We start from the raw sequence: 7,220 nt of genomic DNA, 5'->3' as shown, positions 1-7,220 counted from the left end.
TTGATGCCATCATCAATTACTAAAAACTTAGCATCTTAAACAATATAAATGTATTATCTTTCAATTCTGAGGTAAGAAGTCCAGTATATGTCTTACTGGCAAAAACCAGGGTATGCATAGGACTGTGTTCTTTCTGGAGTCTCTAGGGGAAAGTCTGTTTCCTTACTTTTTACAGATTCTACAGACCTCCTGAATTCCTTTTCTTGATGACCCACTTCCTTCAATCTTCCAAGACAGCAATATATGTCTATGACCTTTCTTCAGTTACCACATATTTCTTTTTACGGCATCTAGGAAATGTTCTCCATATGTAAGGATACCTATGATTAGATTGATTCCCATATCAAGGTCTATACCCCTAATTACAATGGCAACATTTCTTTTACATTTCAATAAGCATACTCACAGGTTCCAGGGATTAAACTCTGAGGGAGGCATTAATCTGCCTAGTCTGTGTTGTATGTATATATCACACTTTGCGTGTCCATTCACCCATTGGTAGGCATTTTGCTTTCATTTTTTAAATTTTAAATACAGTTGTTATCAACATTTGTTTACAAGTTTGTACAAATATACGATTTCCTATTTTTTTCGAAAAATGCCTTAAAGTAGAATGTGTATGTGTTTGAATGTACAGGTGTGAATTATTTTCAACTTTTAGAGAAAAGCATATTGGATTTCTATAAGTATTCCCCTAACAGTGCATGAGAATTTCAGTCCTCCATTAGCTTCTCAACACTGTGTGGGGTCAACCCTTTGCATTTGAATCATTCTGGAGGTGTATAGTAACAACTTCACACAGTTATAATTTTAATTTCCCCAGTGATGTTGGGATTCTTCTGTGCTTATTTAAATATTTACATATCTTATTTGATGAAGTGAATGTTCAAGTATTTTGACCATTTATAAGTGATCATTTGCTTTCTAATTATTAAGGTGTGTGAATTCTTTATTTTGATTAAAGTTCTTTATCAGATATATTTTTCAATTATTCTCTCCCAGTTTTTGTCTTGTTCTTCTCTCTTTGTAATGTTATTTTAAAGGTAGCTTTTAAAATATTTTTTAGCCTAATTTATTAATTTGCTTTTTAAGGTACACTCTTTTTGTATCAGAAGTAAGAAATTTTTCACCCAATTCAAGGAAACAAATATCCTCCCCTTCATTTTCTTCAAAAAGCTTTAGTGTTTTTCATTTTACAATTTGGTCTGATGTCCATTTTGAGTTAAATTTTTTACTTTGTGAGATATGAATCAGAGTTTTGAATTTCTTTGCTTGTTTCCTCTTTGTCATTGTTTCCTGCTTAATTATTTTAACTTCATTTATTTGAAAGGCTATTTTTACCTTCCCACACTGGCGGGCATTCAATTGGTCATTTTTGGATTCTGTGACTTCACTGATCTCACATTTTGATTACTGAATATTTACAATAAGTTTTGAAATCAGGTAGGTTTATTTCTCCAATTTTGTACTTTTACAAAGTTCTTCTTTTTGTGATGGCGGTGGTTATTCTAGGTCCTTCACATTTACAAATAATGTTAGAATCAGTTTTCCAATTTCTGATGAGATTTTTATTTGGGATTACATTTAATATATGGATTCATTTGGGAAGGATCTTAATAATATTTAATATTTAAATACCAGAACAGAAATTCCATTTCTTTATAATTTCTTTCATTTCTATCTGTAATGTTTTCTGACTTTTTTATGTATAAGTTTTTCATTCCTTTGTCAGATATCTTTAAATATTTCATGTAATTAAATGCTATTGTAGATGATGTTGCTAAAATAAATTTTAAATTTATGTTGCTATTGTATTATTATATGGTATGCAGACATTTTTGTTGCTAGTATTCAGTATATATAATTGATATTTTGGCATATGAATCAAAATAGCTTGAAAACTTGCTAAACTCAGTTAATATTTTGAGAGATTCTTTTGTAGGTTCCTTCAGATCTTTTATATAGATAAACATGCTAACTAAAATAGTTTTACTATTTATTTTATATAAATAGTTTTACTGTTTGTTTTTGCCATCTGGATGTCTTTTATTTACAAGTACTGTGCGCTTACTGATTGTGCCACTGGAGCTAGATGTCTTTTATTTCTTTTTCTTGTCTGATTGTAATGGCTAGCACTTCCAGTACTATATTGAATAAAAGTGTAAAAAGAGATATCCTTTTCAGATTTCTGATCTCTGGGACTAAGTATTCAGTCTTCTATCACTAAGTATAAAGTTATAGATGTTTTTGTGGTTTCTCTTTATTCTAAGGTAGTTCCTTTCAATTCTCAAGTAGTTGAGTTTTTATCAAAAATGGAAGGGGGATATTTATAGGATGCCTTTTCTGTGCCTATTTTATATACCTTTTTGTTGCCAAATATAATATCTGCTTGTAATTGCAAGTTGGCCTATTTTTCTTTGAAGTTCTATAAATTCTTACATTATATAATAATTTTGAGGCTTTGATTTTAGGTACATGACTATTTAGGAATTTTATGTCCTCTTAATGTACTCAATTTTTTCTTTAAATCTTTTTATTAGTAAGTTTTTTTTTAAGATTATGCCTTCTAATATCAAAATCTCCAACTTCTCTATTTTATTGACTTATTTTTCTTCCTGTTTATGAGTCTCATTTTTCTGCTTGTTTGTATGTCTAGTAACTTTTATTATATGCTACACATTGTGAGCTACATGTGGAATATCTATAGTTTATTTTACTATGAACAGTGTTTGCATTTTTATTTTCATATACTTTTAAGATATTGGTAATTTTCTCATTCAAATAACTAAGATGCATGCAGTGCAATAGTTTCTATTTTTTGTATTCTTCATGCCAATTATTGTTTATCTTTTACAGTCAATTAACATAAGATCAAATTATCAAATCTTGCATAAATTCATGATTTTGTGTATTATAAATTTTAATAAATAATACATAGTCCATAGGTAATGAACATGTTGAGAAGAAAGAAATTTCTGAAGCAGTAAGGCCTATTTCCTAGTTATTTCCTTTATGTCAAACAAGCTACTCTTTCTCAAATTCAAAAAAACCTCTTCTGACCCAGAATAAATTATGATTTCTAATTGAATTTCACAGGGTTGCTCACATAACTAGAATGATTTAATTTGGTGAACTATTTCCATTTTATATTCCCAAGAGTTGTATAACTTACATGAAATTGACCAGGGAGTCATGCTTTATAGATCCTGATTCTATTCTATTATTAACCTTCACTTTCTGCTAAAGGGATTTAAGAGATAAGGCCTATTTCTTCCAGAAAAATGTCTTTAGATGATTTACCTGGAATCCAGTGGTGATTTTAACATAGTTCCCCTGCATTATTTTATTCATTCCAAGGGCTACCCTTCCTGGTAAAGGGAGTGAACGAGAAGCAGATTAGTTGCTTTAATATCTTGCTCTCACACACTAAGACATATGCTATCTTCTGCAACTTTGGCACAGGTTAACAGTACTGGGAACTGAATGGAGCAAATTATATTCTACACATGTACAATTATGTCAAAAGCACCCCCAATATTATGTATAACTATGTGAACTAAAAAATTTAAAAAGTACCCTCAATATAACATTTAACTATAGCAATGTACCACAAATTAAAAAAAAAATCTAACTAGTAGTAGTGAGTGAAAATAAATAAAGGATAGCCAATTTATTTAATCAATTTATCAAAATGTGGTTTCTACATAGTTACACTGGATGATGTGAAAAGTATCCATCTTAAAGATACACAAGCAAAGAAAAAATCGTGAACAAAAACTTTGACAACACTTACTAATAGTTTAGATGCAGTAGTTTTTTGCTACATACTTGTTGTTTTGTTCATAATGCACTAAAAGAAAATTATTTTATAAGGCTGTTTTAATAATTTTTATAATGATTCCATTAACTCTATTCTTTTGTACTCCACATTTCTCAATTTTCCTATTTTAGTTTTTTTAACAATTTATTTATTCTGTACTTCTATCCTGAATTAGTGCTTTAAATGTCTCTGCAAGGTGTCATTTGGTTATAAATTATCTTAATAAAATGTGAAGATTATATCAAGGTTTAACAGTCTTAAAGAAATAATCAGTTTCTTCTTGATGATGTTTGATATGAGACAATGTCTTCTGTAATTCAGATTCAAAATAAGAAAATAAATGATTATACAGTGATTCATAAGACCTACAGACTTTGGAACAGTTGAATATTCCATAAAGTTATTGGGGAGATAACTTTACTTCAAATAGTGGTTTATAATTTGCATTTGATTCCTGGCCTAACAAATACCTGTCAAAAATTCAAATAAAAACACAACTTTGAGATTATCTATGTTAAAAATAATGATATAAGGAGACATAAGAGCAATTTTTATGTTCTGAATTAGGTAATTTTTTAATGTAACAACAAGAAACAAAGGACAAAAATAAGATAAATTGGATTTTATCACAAATCAAAACTTAGATATAAACAAGAAAGTAGAAGGATAACCACAATTTGGAAAAAAATATTTGAGAATTATATATCTGATGAAGGACTTATATCAAGATACAGAAAAACTTTCATTAACAATAATAAAAAGACAAATAGCCCAATTAATATGGTCAAAGGATTTACAAGTGTATTTCTCCCACTCCAAGGAAAACATACCAGTGGCTAAGAAGCATATCAATAGATGATCAACATCATTTAATCATTAGAAATATGTAAATGAAAATCACAATAAAATACCTCTTCATACCCTGCAGAATGGCTAAAATAAGATAATATAATAAAGCATTGGGATGATATAGGGAAATTGAAATTTGCATACATTGCATACAATGCTGATGTGATTAAAAAATAATGTAGCAACCCCTTTGGAAAACAGTCTGACTGCTCATCAAAGAGTTAGCAATATCACTCCTAGGTATATACCATGGGGAAAGTGAAAACATATATTTATGTAAAAAGTTGTCCATGGTTGCTGATAGCAACATTATTTATATTTAAATTTAAATTAGCCAGAACTATAATAGGGATTTAACCAATCAAGTGGCTGGTATATGATATATGAACTTATTTAATTTTTAAAATTTCATATTCTAACAAAGGTTTTTTCAATTCAAACAAGGAGAACAAAGTTGTATCCAAAAATGTTTAATAATTATGATTTCATCTTAGTCTATGTAAATGTAATCCAGATTATTTAATAAAATAAACACAAAAAGATACTAAAATTGAAAATGCACAAAAACACTTCATAGTTTTGGTCTAAGAAAAATTTTTAGAGATTTAAAACCCAAAACTTACAATAGATTAACATTTATTGACTTTATAAAAGCTTAAAATTTTAATAATAAAAAGTGCTGGTAAGAGTGCTGAATTACTGAGATAAGGCTTTTTAGGAAGCTCACCAGGAGAGCACAGCCATTATCAGGCTAACATTGTTGGCATAAATTACTACAAATTTTTAGACAGAGTATATACAAAATTGCAAACCTAGTCACCAAGGTAGGGCTATGATTCTTGACAAATGAGTCTATGATGTGAATTCCACATCAACTCTGGTTTCTTCTTCAGGGTATTTTCTAAAGTGAATCATAGGAAAACATCAAGGAGGAAGTGGAAATCTCTGAAAGGAGTCACTTAAGATTTTGAAGCTGTTAAAATGGCAGATATTTGGAGAGAAGGGTTCTGAAGGGGAGGGAAAGGAATAAAAGGAGAAAAGAAAAACGATGTAAAATTTATCTTAGGTTCTCCATTGACTTCTAAACTATGAATGCACAAGACAAGACTCTAAAATGCCTAGTAAAAAACAACTGCTAACAAACTAAACTAATAGGCAAACATTTCAGAAGGAACATCATAAGTCCTGCCCTGATGGAGAGACCTTGACTTTCAGTTCATTCCCAGAAAGGCCATTACGGTCATCCTTAATGACAGCATTAAACTCAAGAATCAAGGGATAATCACCAGGAATAAAGGGCAAAACTGAAATAGATGAATCCCAACCAAGCTGAAAACCATGTTTATAGAATCTATGCTATTTATTTGGAATCTATACTTCCAAAGTGTAATAGAAATATGAGAACTTGCCATGTCCTGGAATAGCAAGTGAGCAGTTAATTGCAGGCAGGTTGTCAGGGGACTGAGAATATAAAAATCAGAAAGAATAATAAAGAATAAAGACAAAAGACACAAAAATAGTTTAAAAAGTTGTCTTTCAGCACCCTGACACTGAAAGGTTCAGAAGAGGCAGGCTGGCTGTCCAAGGTTAGAGAGTTCAAAGCAATGATTTATTTGCTGCTCCCAACAATGAAACTTGAGCAAAGGTCTAAGATATGTGTAATTGGAATCCCAAATATAAATTGTAAGAGACACCAAATAGAAACAATATTTGAAGGACTTTTGCTTGAGATGTTTCCATAAATGATAAAATACGTCAACTTGCACATTCAATAACTCTGGGAAGCCTAAGTAGAATAGATCCAAGTTAAACTATACTTGGGATATTTCTGAAAATCAAATACAAAGAAAATGATTATAAAGCAACCAAGGAGGAAGGGAGTCATATTATTTCCAAGGGAGAAACAGTAAGACTATTGAAAACTTTTTAGTAGAAATAATTTAAAGCAGCAGTAAATAGAATGATACCTATAAAGCAAGAAAAGGAAGGGGAAAATTATCAATCTAGAATTCTACATACAACAAAATTTGCTTCTAAGGTAAAGAAAAAGTAATAATATTCTTGGGGAAAAACTTTAAGAAAATTTGTTATGGGAAGACTTTTCATTGTTACACTACATGTAACAATAAAAGAAGTTCTATAGGTTGAAGAAAAAAAGTCCCAGATGGAAACACAAAGTTGCAGGAATAATTAAAGAGAACTAGAAAGTATAAATACGGTGTGAAAATTAACTACCCAAAATCATGATAAAATAATCACAATATTTAGGATGTAAAAGTGAATTATTTGACAATAAAAAGAAGTGCAATTACACAAATGAAATAAAATGTTTGTTTTCACCATTGTTTTGGAAGTTCTAAACAATAATGTTAAGTAAACAATAATAAATTTATCATGTGTAATGCATGAATAATAAGATAATTAAGATAACCCAAAGCTGCACATTTTTCTCTAATCTCCTATCCTCCTCAGCCTCTCCTGCCTGATCCCTGTTACGAAACCTTGAAGGCCTCTTCTACTGAGGTCAACAGTGGGGTCAGGTGTCTGCCTC

Source organism: Sciurus carolinensis, chromosome 2, assembly GCF_902686445.1.
Source record: "Sciurus carolinensis chromosome 2, mSciCar1.2, whole genome shotgun sequence".
Lineage (NCBI taxonomy): Eukaryota > Metazoa > Chordata > Mammalia > Rodentia > Sciuridae > Sciurus > Sciurus carolinensis.
This window is presented reverse-complemented; position numbering follows the sequence as displayed.